Genomic DNA, 16,443 nt, shown 5'->3' with positions numbered 1-16,443 from the left:
TCTGTGGCGCAATGGATAGCGCATTGGACTTCTAGCTGGTGTAGTAATTCAAAGGTTGTGGGTTCGAGTCCCACCAGAGTCGGTTTTATATAGTCTTGTTCATAGTGATGCTGCTCTAATGCTATAAAGTAATGGATTCCATTCATAAGGGAGCTGTAGTGAAGAGGATTTGCCGTAAAAAGTTAATGATAGCGCATAGTGGTTCAGGCTTCTCTTGAGCGTTGATATCAGCAAAATTAGAGGTACCCCGTGGAATTCAGAGCAATGAGAGGGATAGGTAAGCTAACCTGCATTCTATTGTTCCCTTCCCTCATGCCAGGTGCAGGCACTAATTCTTTACTGTGTCCTCTTTTGTCAGCCCCACAACCATTTACTGTCCAAATCTTGCTACCTTCACCTCAATAAGAATTCCAAAGAATGCCCCATCTTAACCAATGACACCACCAAACGTCCACTTCACTCCCTTGATATCTCTCGCCTTGACTATTGCAACTCCCTACTCTTTTCTCTCCTTCCAAGAACTCCTGTTTGCTAGCTCCCTCAACACTTCCTCCCATGCTGGCCTCTGGGATTTCCCCAGGGGCTCTCCCATCCTCTCAAATTCCCTACTCCAATCTATATGGCTATTTCCCACTATGTATGCCTCAGGTGATCCCTGGAAACTCATCTCTTCAGGGAAGTCTTTCCTGCCATTACCTAATAGCGGAGCTTTTCCTTTCTCCAGCAACTCATCAACGGTACAAATACTGCTACTTAACATGAGCTTCGGTTCCCACCTAAAGATCAAACGATCTAGCACTAAGGCACATGCCCAAGCAGGTAGATTTCAATCTTAAACTGTATCTGGAACAGATCTTGAGCTCATCCCTATTATTTAGTAGCGACCAGTATTCGGATGTGTTTATTTGCTATGACTTGGATAGTTCCTCAGGCAAGGTCCTCTGACAGCATCCTCAGAGAGGGCTCTGTGGCGCAATGGATAGCGCATTGGACTTCTAGCTGGTGTAGTAATTCAAAGGTTGTGGGTTCGAGTCCCACCAGAGTCGGTTTTATATAGTCTTGTTCATAGTGATGCTGCTCTAATGCTATAAAGTAATGGATTCCATTCATAAGGGAGCTGTAGTGAAGAGGATTTGCCGTAAAAAGTTAATGATAGCGCATAGTGGTTCAGGCTTCTCTTGAGCGTTGATATCAGCAAAATTGGAGGTACCCCGTGGAATTCAGAGCAATGAGAGGGATAGGTAAGCTAACCTGCATTCTATTGTTCCCTTCCCTCATGCCAGGTGCAGGCACTAATTCTTTACTGTGTCCTCTTTTGTCAGCCCCACAACCATTTACTGTCCAAATCTTGCTACCTTCACCTCAATAAGAATTCCAAAGAATGCCCCATCTTAACCAATGACACCACCAAACGTCCACTTCACTCCCTTGATATCTCTCGCCTTGACTATTGCAACTCCCTACTCTTTTCTCTCCTTCCAAGAACTCCTGTTTGCTAGCTCCCTCAACACTTCCTCCCATGCTGGCCTCTGGGATTTCCCCAGGGGCTCTCCCATCCTCTCAAATTCCCTACTCCAATCTATATGGCTATTTCCCACTATGTATGCCTCAGGTGATCCCTGGAAACTCATCTCTTCAGGGAAGTCTTTCCTGCCATTACCTAATAGCGGAGCTTTTCCTTTCTCCAGCAACTCATCAACGGTACAAATACTGCTACTTAACATGAGCTTCGGTTCCCACCTAAAGATCAAACGATCTAGCACTAAGGCACATGCCCAAGCAGGTAGATTTCAATCTTAAACTGTATCTGGACCAGATCTTGAGCTCATCCCTATTATTTAGTAGCGACCAGTATTCGGATGTGTTTATTTGCTACGACTTGGATAGTTCCTCAGGCAAGGTCCTCTGACAACATCCTCAGAGAGGGCTCTGTGGCGCAATGGATAGCGCATTGGACTTCTAGCTGGTGTAGTAATTCAAAGGTTGTGGGTTCGAGTCCCACCAGAGTCGGTTTTATATAGTCTTGTTCATAGTGATGCTGCTCTAATGCTATAAAGTAATGGATTCCATTCATAAGGGAGCTGTAGTGAAGAGGATTTGCCGTAAAAAGTTAATGATAGCGCATAGTGGTTCAGGCTTCTCTTGAGCGTTGATATCAGCAAAATTGGAGGTACCCCGTGGAATTCAGAGCAATGAGAGGGATAGGTAAGCTAACCTGCATTCTATTGTTCCCTTCCCTCATGCCAGGTGCAGGCACTAATTCTTTACTGTGTCCTCTTTTGTCAGCCCCACAACCATTTACTGTCCAAATCTTGCTACCTTCACCTCAATAAGAATTCCAAAGAATGCCCCATCTTAACCAATGACACCACCAAACGTCCACTTCACTCCCTTGATATCTCTCGCCTTGACTATTGCAACTCCCTACTCTTTTCTCTCCTTCCAAGAACTCCTGTTTGCTAGCTCCCTCAACACTTCCTCCCATGCTGGCCTCTGGGATTTCCCCAGGGGCTCTCCCATCCTCTCAAATTCCCTACTCCAATCTATATGGCTATTTCCCACTATGTATGCCTCAGGTGATCCCTGGAAACTCATCTCTTCAGGGAAGTCTTTCCTGCCATTACCTAATAGCGGAGCTTTTCCCTTCTCCAGCAACTCATCAACGGTACAAATACTGCTACTTAACATGAGCTTCGGTTCCCACCTAAAGATCAAACGATCTAGCACTAAGGCACATGCCCAAGCAGGTAGATTTCAATCTTAAACTGTATCTGGACCAGATCTTGAGCTCATCCCTATTATTTAGTAGCGACCAGTATTCGGATGTGTTTATTTGCTATGACTTGGATAGTTCCTCAGGCAAGGTCCTCTGACAGCATCCTCAGAGAGGGCTCTGTGGCGCAATGGATAGCGCATTGGACTTCTAGCTGGTGTAGTAATTCAAAGGTTGTGGGTTCGAGTCCCACCAGAGTCGGTTTTATATAGTTCTTGTTCATAGTGATGCTGCTCTAATGCTATAAAGTAATGGATTCCATTCATAAGGGAGCTGTAGTGAAGAGGATTTGCCGTAAAAAGTTAATGATAGCGCATAGTGGTTTAGGCTACTCTTGAGCATTGATATCAGCAAAATTGGAGGTACCCCATGGAATTCAGAGCAATGAGAGGGATAGGTAAGCTAACCTGCATTCTATTGTTCCCTTCCCTCATGCCAGGTGCAGGCACTAATTCTTTACTGTGTCCTCTTTTGTCAGCCCGACAACCATTTACTGTCCAAATCTTGCTACCTTCACCTCAATAAGAATTCCAAAGAATGCCCCATCTTAACCAATGACACCACCAAACGTCCACTTCACTCCCTTGATATCTCTCGCCTTGACTATTGCAACTCCCTACTCTTTTCTCTCCTTCCAAGAACTCCTGTTTGCTAGCTCCCTCAACACTTCCTCCCATGCTGGCCTCTGGGATTTCCCCAGGGGCTCTCCCATCCTCTCAAATTCCCTACTCCAATCTATATGGCTATTTCCCACTATGTATGCCTCAGGTGATCCCAGGAAACTCATCTCTTCAGGGAAGTCTTTGCTGCCATTACCTAATAGCGGAGCTTTTCCTTTCTCCAGCAACTCATCAACGGTACAAATACTGCTAATTAACATGAGCTTCGGTTCCCACCTAAAGATCAAACGATCTAGCACTAAGGCACATGCCCAAGCAGGTAGATTTCAATCTTAAACTGTATCTGGACCAGATCTTGAGCTCATCCCTATTATTTAGTAGCGACCAGTATTCGGATGTGTTTATTTGCTATGACTTGGATAGTTCCTCAGGCAAGGTCCTCTGACAGCATCCTCAGAGAGGGCTCTGTGGCGCAATGGATAGCGCATTGGACTTCTAGCTGGTGTAGTAATTCAAAGGTTGTGGGTTCGAGTCCCACCAGAGTCGGTTTTATATAGTCCTTGTTCATAGTGATGCTGCTCTAATGCTATAAAGTAATGGATTCCATTCATAAGGGAGCTGTAGTGAAGAGGATTTGCCGTAAAAAGTTAATGATAGCGCATAGTGGTTCAGGCTACTCTTGAGCATTGATATCAGCAAAATTGGAGGTACCCCGTGGAATTCAGAGCAATGAGAGGGATAGGTAAGCTAACCTGCATTCTATTGTTCCCTTCCCTCATGCCAGGTGCAGGCACTAATTCTTTACTGTGTCCTCTTTTGTCAGCCCCACAACCATTTACTGTCCAAATCTTGCTACCTTCACCTCAATAAGAATTCCAAAGAATGCCCCATCTTAACCAATGACACCACCAAACGTCCACTTCACTCCCTTGATATCTCTCGCCTTGACTATTGCAACTCCCTACTCTTTTCTCTCCTTCCAAGAACTCCTGTTTGCTAGCTCCCTCAACACTTCCTCCCATGGTGGCCTCTGGGATTTCCCCAGGGGCTCTCCCATCCTCTCAAATTCCCTACTCCAATCTATATGGCTATTTCCCACTATGTATGCCTCAGGTGATCCCTGGAAACTCATCTCTTCAGGGAAGTCTTTCCTGCCATTACCTAATAGCGGAGCTTTTCCTTTCTCCAGCAACTCATCAACGGTACAAATACTGCTACTTAACATGAGCTTCGGTTCCCACCTAAGATCAAAAGATCTAGCACTAAGGCACATGCCCAAGCAGGTAGATTTCAATCTTAAACTGTATCTGGACCAGATCTTGAGCTCATCCCTATTATTTAGTAGCGACCAGTATTCGGATGTGTTTATTTGCTACGACTTGGATAGTTCCTCAGGCAAGGTCCTCTGACAACATCCTCAGAGAGGGCTCTGTGGCGCAATGGATAGCGCATTGGACTTCTAGCTGGTGTAGTAATTCAAAGGTTGTGGATTTGAGTCCCACCAGAGTCGGTTTTATATAGTTCTTGTTCATAGTGATGCTGCTCTAATGCTATAAAGTAATGGATTCCATTCATATGGGAGCTGTAGTGAAGAGGATTTGCCGTAAAAAGTTAATGATAGCGCATAGTGGTTCAGGCTTCTCTTGAGCGTTGATATCAGCAAAATTAGAGGTACCCCGTGGAATTCAGAGCAATGAGAGGGATAGGTAAGCTAACCTGCATTCTATTGTTCCCTTCCCTCATGCCAGGTGCAGGCACTAATTCTTTACTGTGTCCTCTTTTGTCAGCCCCACAACCATTTACTGTCCAAATCTTGCTACCTTCACCTCAATAAGAATTCCAAAGAATGCCCCATCTTAACCAATGACACCACCAAACGTCCACTTCACTCCCTTGATATCTCTCGCCTTGACTATTGCAACTCCCTACTCTTTTCTCTCCTTCCAAGAACTCCTGTTTGCTAGCTCCCTCAACACTTCCTCCCATGGTGGCCTCTGGGATTTCCCCAGGGGCTCTCCCATCCTCTCAAATTCCCTACTCCAATCTATATGGCTATTTCCCACTATGTATGCCTCAGGTGATCCCTGGAAACTCATCTCTTCAGGGAAGTCTTTCCTGCCATTACCTAATAGCGGAGCTTTTCCTTTCTCCAGCAACTCATCAACGGTACAAATACTGCTACTTAACATGAGCTTCGGTTCCCACCTAAGATCAAAAGATCTAGCACTAAGGCACATGCCCAAGCAGGTAGATTTCAATCTTAAACTGTATCTGGACCAGATCTTGAGCTCATCCCTATTTTTTAGTAGCGACCAGTATTCGGATGTGTTTATTTGCTACGACTTGGATAGTTCCTCAGGCAAGGTCCTCTGACAACATCCTCAGAGAGGGCTCTGTGGCGCAATGGATAGCGCATTGGACTTCTAGCTGGTGTAGTAATTCAAAGGTTGTGGGTTCGAGTCCCACCAGAGTCGGTTTTATATAGTTCTTGTTCATAGTGATGCTGCTCTAATGCTATAAAGTAATGGATTCCATTCATAAGGGAGCTGTAGTGAAGAGGATTTGCCGTAAAAAGTTAATGATAGCGCATAGTGGTTCAGGCTACTCTTGAGCATTGATATCAGCAAAATTGGAGGTACCCCGTGGAATTCAGAGCAATGAGAGGGATAGGTAAGCTAACCTGCATTCTATTGTTCCCTTCCCTCATGCCAGGTGCAGGCACTAATTCTTTACTGTGTCCTCTTTTGTCAGCCCCACAACCATTTACTGTCCAAATCTTGCTACCTTCACCTCAATAAGAATTCCAAAGAATGCCCCATCTTAACCAATGACACCACCAAACGTCCACTTCACTCCCTTGATATCTCTCGCCTTGACTATTGCAACTCCCTACTCTTTTCTCTCCTTCCAAGAACTCCTGTTTGCTAGCTCCCTCAACACTTCCTCCCATGCTGGCCTCTGGGATTTCCCCAGGGGCTCTCCCATCCTCTCAAATTCCCTACTCCAATCTATATGGCTATTTCCCACTATGTATGCCTCAGGTGATCCCTGGAAACTCATCTCTTCAGGGAAGTCTTTCCTGCCATTACCTAATAGCGGAGCTTTTCCTTTCTCCAGCAACTCATCAACGGTACAAATACTGCTACTTAACATGAGCTTCGGTTCCCACCTAAGATCAAAAGATCTAGCACTAAGGCACATGCCCAAGCAGGTAGATTTCAATCTTAAACTGTATCTGGACCAGATCTTGAGCTCATCCCTATTTTTTAGTAGCGACCAGTATTCGGATGTGTTTATTTGCTACGACTTGGATAGTTCCTCAGGCAAGGTCCTCTGACAGCATCCTCAGAGAGGGCTCTGTGGCGCAATGGATAGCGCATTGGACTTCTAGCTGGTGTAGTAATTCAAAGGTTGTGGGTTTGAGTCCCACCAGAGTCGGTTTTATATAGTTCTTGTTCATAGTGATGCTGCTCTAATGCTATAAAGTAATGGATTCCATTCATAAGGGAGCTGTAGTGAAGAGGATTTGCCGTAAAAAGTTAATGATAGCGCATAGTGGTTCAGGCTACTCTTGAGCATTGATATCATCAAAATTGGAGGTACCCTGTGGAATTCAGAGCAATGAGAGGGATAGGTAAGCTAACCTGCATTCTATTGTTCCCTTCCCTCATGCCAGGTGCAGGCACTAATTCTTTACTGTGTCCTCTTTTGTCAGCCCCACAACCATTTACTGTCCAAATCTTGCTACCTTCACCTCAATAAGAATTCCAAAGAATGCCCCATCTTAACCAATGACACCACCAAACGTCCACTTCACTCCCTTGATATCTCTCGCCTTGACTATTGCAACTCCCTACTCTTTTCTCTCCTTCCAAGAACTCCTGTTTGCTAGCTCCCTCAACACTTCCTCCCATGCTGGCCTCTGGGATTTCCCCAGGGGCTCTCCCATCCTCTCAAATTCCCTACTCCAATCTATATGGCTATTTCCCACTATGTATGCCTCAGGTGATCCCTGGAAACTCATCTCTTCAGGGAAGTCTTTCCTGCCATTACCTAATAGCGGAGCTTTTCCCTTCTCCAGCAACTCATCAACGGTACAAATACTGCTACTTAACATGAGCTTCGGTTCCCACCTAAGATCAAAAGATCTAGCACTAAGGCACATGCCCAAGCAGGTAGATTTCAATCTTAAACTGTATCTGGACCAGATCTTGAGCTCATCCCTATTATTTAGTAGCGACCAGTATTCGGATGTGTTTATTTGCTATGACTTGGATAGTTCCTCAGGCAAGGTCCTCTGACAGCATCCTCAGAGAGGGCTCTGTGGCGCAATGGATAGCGCATTGGACTTCTAGCTGGTGTAGTAATTCAAAGGTTGTGGGTTCGAGTCCCACCAGAGTCGGTTTTATATAGTTCTTGTTCATAGTGATGCTGCTCTAATGCTATAAAGTAATGGATTCCATTCATAAGGGAGCTGTAGTGAAGAGGATTTGCCGTAAAAAGTTAATGATAGCGCATAGTGGTTCAGGCTTCTCTTGAGCGTTGATATCAGCAAAATTGGAGGTACCCCGTGGAATTCAGAGCAATGAGAGGGATAGGTAAGCTAACCTGCATTCTATTGTTCCCTTCCCTCATGCCAGGTGCAGGCACTAATTCTTTACTGTGTCCTCTTTTGTCAGCCCGACAACCATTTACTGTCCAAATCTTGCTACCTTCACCTCAATAAGAATTCCAAAGAATGCCCCATCTTAACCAATGACACCACCAAACGTCCATTTCACTCCCTTGATATCTCTCGCCTTGACTATTGCAACTCCCTACTCTTTTCTCTCCTTCCAAGAACTCCTGTTTGCTAGCTCCCTCAACACTTCCTCCCATGCTGGCCTCTGGGATTTCCCCAGGGGCTCTCCCATCCTCTCAAATTCCCTACTCCAATCTATATGGCTATTTCCCACTATGTATGCCTCAGGTGATCCCTGGAAACTCATCTCTTCAGGGAAGTCTTTCCTGCCATTACCTAATAGCGGAGCTTTTCCTTTCTCCAGCAACTCATCAACGGTACAAATACTGCTACTTAACATGAGCTTCGGTTCCCACCTAAAGATCAAACGATCTAGCACTAAGGCACATGCCCAAGCAGGTAGATTTCAATCTTAAACTGTATCTGGACCAGATCTTGAGCTCATCCCTATTATTTAGTAGCGACCAGTATTCGGATGTGTTTATTTGCTATGACTTGGATAGTTCCTCAGGCAAGGTCCTCTGACAGCATCCTCAGAGAGGGCTCTGTGGCGCAATGGATAGCGCATTGGACTTCTAGCTGGTGTAGTAATTCAAAGGTTGTGGGTTCGAGTCCCACCAGAGTCGGTTTTATATAGTCCTTGTTCATAGTGATGCTGCTCTAATGCTATAAAGTAATGGATTCCATTCATAAGGGAGCTGTAGTGAAGAGGATTTGCCGTAAAAAGTTAATGATAGCGCATAGTGGTTCAGGCTTCACTGGAGCGTTGATATCAGCAAAATTGGAGGTACCCCGTGGAATTCAGAGCAATGAGAGGGATAGGTAAGCTAACCTGCATTCTATTGTTCCCTTCCCTCATGCCAGGTGCAGGCACTAATTCTTTACTGTGTCCTCTTGTGTCAGCCCGACAACCATTTACTGTCCAAATCTTGCTACCTTCACCTCAATAAGAATTCCAAAGAATGCCCCATCTTAACCAATGACACCACCAAACGTCCACTTCACTCCCTTGATATCTCTCGCCTTGACTATTGCAACTCCCTACTCTTTTCTCTCCTTCCAAGAACTCCTGTTTGCTAGCTCCCTCAACACTTCCTCCCATGCTGGCCTCTGGGATTTCCCCAGGGGCTCTCCCATCCTCTCAAATTCCCTACTCCAATCTATATGGCTATTTCCCACTATGTATGCCTCAGGTGATCCCTGGAAACTCATCTCTTCAGGGAAGTCTTTCCTGCCATTACCTAATAGCGGAGCTTTTCCTTTCTCCAGCAACTCATCAACGGTACAAATACTGCTACTTAACATGAGCTTCGGTTCCCACCTAAAGATCAAACGATCTAGCACTAAGGCACATGCCCAAGCAGGTAGATTTCAATCTTAAACTGTATCTGGACCAGATCTTGAGCTCATCCCTATTTTTTAGTAGCGACCAGTATTCGGATGTGTTTATTTGCTATGACTTGGATAGTTCCTCAGGCAAGGTCCTCTGACAACATCCTCAGAGAGGGCTCTGTGGCGCAATGGATAGCGCATTGGACTTCTAGCTGGTGTAGTAATTCAAAGGTTGTGGGTTCGAGTCCCACCAGAGTCGGTTTTATATAGTTCTTGTTCATAGTGATGCTGCTCTAATGCTATAAAGTAATGGATTCCATTCATAAGGGAGCTGTAGTGAAGAGGATTTGCCGTAAAAAGTTAATGATAGCGCATAGTGGTTCAGGCTTCTCTTGAGCGTTGATATCAGCAAAATTGGAGGTACCCCGTGGAATTCAGAGCAATGAGAGGGATAGGTAAGCTAACCTGCATTCTATTGTTCCCTTCCCTCATGCCAGGTGCAGGCACTAATTCTTTACTGTGTCCTCTTTTGTCAGCCCCACAACCATTTACTGTCCAAATCTTGCTACCTTCACCTCAATAAGAATTCCAAAGAATGCCCCATCTTAACCAATGACACCACCAAACGTCCACTTCACTCCCTTGATATCTCTCGCCTTGACTATTGCAACTCCCTACTCTTTTCTCTCCTTCCAAGAACTCCTGTTTGCTAGCTCCCTCAACACTTCCTCCCATGCTGGCCTCTGGGATTTCCCCAGGGGCTCTCCCATCCTCTCAAATTCCCTACTCCAATCTATATGGCTATTTCCCCACTATGTATGCCTCAGGTGATCTCTGGAAACTCATCTCTTCAGGGAAGTCTTTCCTGCCATTACCTAATAGCTGAGCTTTTCCTTTCTCCAGCAACTCATCAACGGTACAAATACTGCTACTTAACATGAGCTTCGGTTCCCACCTAAAGATCAAAAGATCTAGCACTAAGGCACATGCCCAAGCAGGTAGATTTCAATCTTAAACTGTATCTGGACCAGATCTTGAGCTCATCCCTATTTTTTAGTAGCGACCAGTATTCGGATGTGTTTATTTGCTATGACTTGGATAGTTCCTCAGGCAAGGTCCTCTGACAGCATCCTCAGAGAGGGCTCTGTGGCGCAATGGATAGCGCATTGGACTTCTAGCTGGTGTAGTAATTCAAAGGTTGTGGGTTTGAGTCCCACCAGAGTCGGTTTTATATAGTTCTTGTTCATAGTGATGCTGCTCTAATGCTATAAAGTAATGGATTCCATTCATAAGGGAGCTGTAGTAAAGAGGATTTGCCGTAAAAAGTTAATGATAGCGCATAGTGGTTCAGGCTACTCTTGAGCATTGATATCAGCAAAATTGGAGGTACCCCGTGGAATTCAGAGCAATGAGAGGGATAGGTAAGCTAACCTGCATTCTATTGTTCCCTTCCCTCATGCCAGGTGCAGGCACTAATTCTTTACTGTGTCCTCTTTTGTCAGCCCCACAACCATTTACTGTCCAAATCTTGCTACCTTCACCTCAATAAGAATTCCAAAGAATGCCCCATCTTAACCAATGACACCACCAAACGTCCACTTCACTCTCTTGATATCTCTCGCCTTGACTATTGCAACTCCCTACTCTTTTCTCTCCTTCCAAGAACTCCTGTTTGCTAGCTCCCTCAACACTTCCTCCCATGCTGGCCTCTGGGATTTCCCCAGGGGCTCTCCCATCCTCTCAAATTCCCTACTCCAATCTATATGGCTATTTCCCACTATGTATGCCTCAGGTGATCCCTGGAAACTCATCTCTTCAGGGAAGTCTTTCCTGCCATTACCTAATAGCGGAGCTTTTCCTTTCTCCAGCAACTCATCAACGGTACAAATACTGCTACTTAACATGAGCTTCGGTTCCCACCTAAAGATCAAAAGATCTAGCACTAAGGCACATGCCCAAGCAGGTAGATTTCAATCTTAAACTGTATCTGGACCAGATCTTGAGCTCATCCCTATTTTTTAGTAGCGACCAGTATTCGGATGTGTTTATTTGCTATGACTTGGATAGTTCCTCAGGCAAGGTCCTCTGACAGCATCCTCAGAGAGGGCTCTGTGGCGCAATGGATAGCGCATTGGACTTCTAGCTGGTGTAGTAATTCAAAGGTTGTGGGTTCGAGTCCCACCAGAGTCGGTTTTATATAGTTCTTGTTCATAGTGATGCTGCTCTAATGCTATAAAGTAATGGATTCCATTCATAAGGGAGCTGTAGTGAAGAGGATTTGCCGTAAAAAGTTAATGATAGCGCATAGTGGTTCAGGCTTCACTGGAGCGTTGATATCAGCAAAATTGGAGGTTCCCCCGTGGAATTCAGAGCAATGAGAGGGATAGGTAAGCTAACCTGCATTCTATTGTTCCCTTCCCTCATGCCAGGTGCAGGCACTAATTCTTTACTGTGTCCTCTTTTGTCAGCCCGACAACCATTTACTGTCCAAATCTTGCTACCTTCACCTCAATAAGAATTCCAAAGAATGCCCCATCTTAACCAATGACACCACCAAACGTCCACTTCACTCCCTTGATATCTCTCGCCTTGACTATTGCAACTCCCTACTCTTTTCTCTCCTTCCAAGAACTCCTGTTTGCTAGCTCCCTCAACACTTCCTCCCTTGCTGGCCTCTGGGATTTCCCCAGGGGCTCTCCCATCCTCTCAAATTCCCTACTCCAATCTATATGGCTATTTCCCACTATGTATGCCTCAGGTGATCCCTGGAAACTCATCTCTTCAGGGAAGTCTTTCCTGCCATTACCTAATAGCGGTGCTTTTCCTTTCTCCAGCAACTCATCAACGGTACAAATACTGCTACTTAACATGAGCTTCGGTTCCCACCTAAAGATCAAACGATCTAGCACTAAGGCACATGCCCAAGCAGGTAGATTTCAATCTTAAACTGTATCTGGACCAGATCTTGAGCTCATCCCTATTATTTAGTAGCGACCAGTATTCGGATGTGTTTATTTGCTACGACTTGGATATTTCCTCAGGCAAGGTCCTCTGATAACATCCTCAGAGAGGGCTCTGTGGCGCAATGGATAGCGCATTGGACTTCTAGCTGGTGTAGTAATTCAAAGGTTGTGGGTTCGAGTCCCACCAGAGTTGGTTTTATATAGTTCTTGTTCATAGTGATGCTGCTCTAATGCTATAAAGTAATGGATTCCATTCATAAGGGAGCTGTAGTAAAGAGGATTTGCCGTAAAAAGTTAATGATAGCGCATAGTGGTTCAGGCTACTCTTGAGCATTGATATCAGCAAAATTGGAGGTACCCCGTGGAATTCAGAGCAATGAGAGGGATAGGTAAGCTAACCTGCATTCTATTGTTCCCTTCCCTCATGCCAGGTGCAGGCACTAATTCTTTACTGTGTCCTCTTTTGTCAGCCCCACAACCATTTACTGTCCAAATCTTGCTACCTTCACCTCAATAAGAATTCCAAAGAATGCCCCATCTTAACCAATGACACCACCAAACGTCCACTTCACTCCCTTGATATCTCTCGCCTTGACTATTGCAACTCCCTACTCTTTTCTCTCCTTCCAAGAACTCCTGTTTGCTAGCTCCCTCAACACTTCCTCCCATGCTGGCCTCTGGGATTTCCCCAGGGGCTCTCCCATCCTCTCAAATTCCCTACTCCAATCTATATGGCTATTTCCCACTATGTATGCCTCAGGTGATCCCTGGAAACTCATCTCTTCAGGGAAGTCTTTCCTGCCATTACCTAATAGCGAAGCTTTTCCTTTCTCCAGCAACTCATCAACGGTACAAATACTGCTACTTAACATGAGCTTCGGTTCCCACCTAAAGATCAAAAGATCTAGCACTAAGGCACATGCCCAAGCAGGTGGATTTCAATCTTAAACTGTATCTGGACCAGATCTTGAGCTCATCCCTATTATTTAGTAGCGACCAGTATTCGGATGTGTTTATTTGCTACGACTTGGATATTTACTCAGGCAAGGTCCTCTGACAACATCCTCAGAGAGGGCTCTGTGGCGCAATGGATAGTGCATTGGACTTCTAGCTGGTGTAGTAATTCAAAGGTTGTGGGTTCGAGTCCCACCAGAGTCGGTTTTATATAGTTCTTGTTCATAGTGATGCTGCTCTAATGCTATAAAGTAATTGATTCCATTCATGAGGGAGCTGTAGTGAAGAGGGTTTGCCGTAAAAAGTTAATGATAGCGCATAGTGGTTCAGGCTTCTCTTGAGCATTGATATCAGCAAAATTGGAGGTACCCCATGGAATTCAGAGCAATGAGAGGGATAGGTAAGCTAACCTGCATTCTATTGTTCCCTTCCCTCATGCCAGGTGCAGGCACTAATTCTTTACTGTGTCCTCTTTTGTTAGCCCCACAGCTATTTACTGTCCAAATCTTGCTACCTTCACCTCAATAAGAATTCCAAAGAATGCCCCATCTTAACCAATGACACCACCAAACGTCCACTTCACTCCCTTGATAGCTCTCGCCTTGACTATTGCAACTCCCTACTCTTTTCTCTCCTTCCAAGAACTCCTGTTTGCTAGCTCCCTCAACACTTCCTCCCATGCTGGCCTCTGGGATTTCTCCAGGGGCTCTCCCATCCTCTCAAATTCCCTACTCCAATCTATATGGCTATTTATGTATCCTCAGGTGATCCCTGGAAACTCATCTCTTCAGGGAAGTCTTTCCTGCCATTACCTAATAGCGGAGCTTTTCCTTCTCCAGCAACTCATCAACGGTACAAATACTGCTACTTAACATGAGCTTTGGTTCCCACCTAAAGATCAAACGATCTAGCACTAAGGCACATGCCCAAGCAGGTCGATTTCAATCTTAAACTGTATCTGGACCAGATCTTGAGCTCATCCCTATTATTTAGTAGCGACCAGTATTCGGATGTGTTTATTTGCTATGACTTGGATAGTTCCTCAGGCAAGGTCCTCTGACAGCATCCTCAGAGAGGGCTCTGTGGCGCAATGGATAGGGCATTGGACTTCTAGCTGGTGTAGTAATTCAAAGGTTGTGGGTTCGAGTCCCACCAGAGTCGGTTTTATATAGTCTTTGTTCATAGTGATGATGTTCTTTTTTATTTTTTTCCCCACCTCAGACTCAACCACAGCAAGAGACTTGCTCATGATTTTATTCATAATTCCGTCTCCACTTTTGGTTTTGCATCATTTGTGGTGTTTCAAATGTTATTTTATGTATTTTTACTTTTTTTTTTATTATTATTAGTTATTTTACATAATCTCTTTTAATTCAGTTAATATAAACCTTACCCACCCTCTTCCACCCCCACCCCTGATGGTTTGTCCCTTACTTTTTTTTTTTTAAATCTTCTTCTCTAGCTGCTGTCTACTGTGATTTTCTCCATATATTGCTCCGTTAATTTAAAATCTTTCCACGACTTCCATCTCTTTTTATATGTATTAAATTGGCCCTCGTCACAGCTACATAGATGTTCCAGATTATTATAGTTTTCCACCCTTTCGAACCATTCTTTTATGTCTGGTTTTCTAATACTTAACCAGTTTTTTGGTATCAGTCCCTTTGCGGCATTTATCAATGGTGGAATTAATGTTTTCTTATAGCTACTATTTGACTCTTTTGGTTCATGGAACAGGCAAGCTTGTATGGTATTAGGTACCTTTTTCCCAGTTATCACTTCAATATACTCCAGAATTTCCTGCCAATATTCCTTTATCATAGGACAGTCCCACCATATGTGTGTGGTTGTTCCTATCTGTCCACATTCTCTCCAACACATTGGCGTTTTATCTTTACTGAATTTATGCATAATTTCAGGTGTCCTGTGCCATCTCGCGATACATTTATAATTCATTTTGATTGTAGTTATATCAGTTGCGGTGTTATGTACGGATGCTATTATTCTTTCTACTTGTTGGTCTTCAAACTTCCTGTTTTTTTATTTTTCCCATTTTCCTATAAAGTATGGATTTCCTTGTGAATCTAATTCTGTCAAGATTTGATATACTTTTGATATCACATGCCGTAATGGGGTTTTTATACAGCATAGTTTTTCCAAGGCTGTTAATTTTTTTTCCTCTCTTATAGGCGAGGGTATTGACTTTACCAGATGTTTTAATTGTATATATTCCCATTCGCTAATGTCCCATATATTCTTTTCCTTTATCTCTCGGAATGTTTTTATTTTTCCTTGCTCCATGATGTCCTTTATTTGTGCTGCTCCCATTTTAGTTCCCAGCCGAGTCCCTTTCCCAGGGATAAAAAAATTAGTTTCCGTGAGTGAAATTAAAGGTGAATTATAAGTCCATTTATTCTGTCTATAAATTAAATCCCAAACTTTGAAAACATTTTTTGTTATTCCATGTGTATCTTCATCCAACACTCTATATTTTCGTGGTACCCATACATTTTTGTGCAGTGTTGTTTTACTTATACTATTTTCCATTCAAATCCATTTTTTTTCTTTCTCTTTATCTTTATTCCCCCATTCTCCCATACGTGCAATAATCGTGGCTTTATAATATCTATTTATGTCCGGTGCTGCTAATCCTCCGTGTTTTTTTTCTCTTGTTATTGTGGAAAAATTTACTCTCGGCTTTTTGTTTTTCCATATATATTTTATCAACATTGATTTAAGGATCTCAAAAAAACTCTGCAGAATTTCTATGGGTAACATCTGGAATTTGTATGTTATTTTTGGGAGGGTGACCATCTTAAAAGAATTTATCCTTCCTAGCAATGAAAGTGGTCTTGTTATATTCTTTTTTAGGTCTGTTTTTATTTCATTTAAGAGGGGAACATAATTAGCCATATATAGGCCCGCTACCGTTGATGTCACTTTCATCCCTAAGTAAGTCAACTCTCCTTTTACCCATGTGAATGGGTACTGCTTTTGTAACCAAAGTTCTTCTTTCTTCTCGACCCCTATATTTAAAATTTCTGTTTTTATAGGATTTAT

At 43.9% G+C, this 16,443-nt stretch overlaps 14 non-coding genes across 14 annotated transcripts; all 14 read left to right on the top strand.

The window, feature by feature from the left end:
* The first annotated feature begins 961 nt into the window (after positions 1-961).
* On the top strand, positions 962-1,046 carry TRNAR-UCU. Its single transcript is given in 2 exon segments — positions 962-998; positions 1,011-1,046. It is a non-coding gene; the product is annotated as a tRNA-Arg (tRNA).
* An 879-nt stretch (positions 1,047-1,925) lies between these two features.
* TRNAR-UCU lies at positions 1,926-2,010 on the top strand. The gene is given in 2 exon segments: positions 1,926-1,962; positions 1,975-2,010. It is a non-coding gene; the product is annotated as a tRNA-Arg (tRNA).
* Positions 2,011-2,889: 879 nt separating this feature from the next.
* On the top strand, positions 2,890-2,974 carry TRNAR-UCU. Its single transcript is given in 2 exon segments — positions 2,890-2,926; positions 2,939-2,974. It is a non-coding gene; the product is annotated as a tRNA-Arg (tRNA).
* An 880-nt stretch (positions 2,975-3,854) lies between these two features.
* TRNAR-UCU lies at positions 3,855-3,939 on the top strand. The gene is given in 2 exon segments: positions 3,855-3,891; positions 3,904-3,939. It is a non-coding gene; the product is annotated as a tRNA-Arg (tRNA).
* A 1,843-nt stretch (positions 3,940-5,782) lies between these two features.
* TRNAR-UCU lies at positions 5,783-5,867 on the top strand. The gene is given in 2 exon segments: positions 5,783-5,819; positions 5,832-5,867. It is a non-coding gene; the product is annotated as a tRNA-Arg (tRNA).
* An 879-nt stretch (positions 5,868-6,746) lies between these two features.
* Positions 6,747-6,831, top strand: TRNAR-UCU. The gene is given in 2 exon segments: positions 6,747-6,783; positions 6,796-6,831. It is a non-coding gene; the product is annotated as a tRNA-Arg (tRNA).
* Positions 6,832-7,710: 879 nt separating this feature from the next.
* On the top strand, positions 7,711-7,795 carry TRNAR-UCU. Its single transcript is given in 2 exon segments — positions 7,711-7,747; positions 7,760-7,795. It is a non-coding gene; the product is annotated as a tRNA-Arg (tRNA).
* An 880-nt stretch (positions 7,796-8,675) lies between these two features.
* Positions 8,676-8,760, top strand: TRNAR-UCU. Its single transcript is given in 2 exon segments — positions 8,676-8,712; positions 8,725-8,760. It is a non-coding gene; the product is annotated as a tRNA-Arg (tRNA).
* Positions 8,761-9,640: 880 nt separating this feature from the next.
* TRNAR-UCU lies at positions 9,641-9,725 on the top strand. Its single transcript is given in 2 exon segments — positions 9,641-9,677; positions 9,690-9,725. It is a non-coding gene; the product is annotated as a tRNA-Arg (tRNA).
* An 881-nt stretch (positions 9,726-10,606) lies between these two features.
* Positions 10,607-10,691, top strand: TRNAR-UCU. The gene is given in 2 exon segments: positions 10,607-10,643; positions 10,656-10,691. It is a non-coding gene; the product is annotated as a tRNA-Arg (tRNA).
* An 880-nt stretch (positions 10,692-11,571) lies between these two features.
* TRNAR-UCU lies at positions 11,572-11,656 on the top strand. Its single transcript is given in 2 exon segments — positions 11,572-11,608; positions 11,621-11,656. It is a non-coding gene; the product is annotated as a tRNA-Arg (tRNA).
* Positions 11,657-12,537: 881 nt separating this feature from the next.
* Positions 12,538-12,622, top strand: TRNAR-UCU. Its single transcript is given in 2 exon segments — positions 12,538-12,574; positions 12,587-12,622. It is a non-coding gene; the product is annotated as a tRNA-Arg (tRNA).
* Positions 12,623-13,502: 880 nt separating this feature from the next.
* Positions 13,503-13,587, top strand: TRNAR-UCU. The gene is given in 2 exon segments: positions 13,503-13,539; positions 13,552-13,587. It is a non-coding gene; the product is annotated as a tRNA-Arg (tRNA).
* An 872-nt stretch (positions 13,588-14,459) lies between these two features.
* On the top strand, positions 14,460-14,544 carry TRNAR-UCU. The gene is given in 2 exon segments: positions 14,460-14,496; positions 14,509-14,544. It is a non-coding gene; the product is annotated as a tRNA-Arg (tRNA).
* The last annotated feature ends 1,899 nt before the right edge of the window (positions 14,545-16,443 follow it).

The sequence above is a fragment of the Rana temporaria genome, chromosome 1, assembly GCF_905171775.1.
Source record: "Rana temporaria chromosome 1, aRanTem1.1, whole genome shotgun sequence".
Lineage (NCBI taxonomy): Eukaryota > Metazoa > Chordata > Amphibia > Anura > Ranidae > Rana > Rana temporaria.
This window is presented reverse-complemented; position numbering and strand designations above follow the sequence as displayed.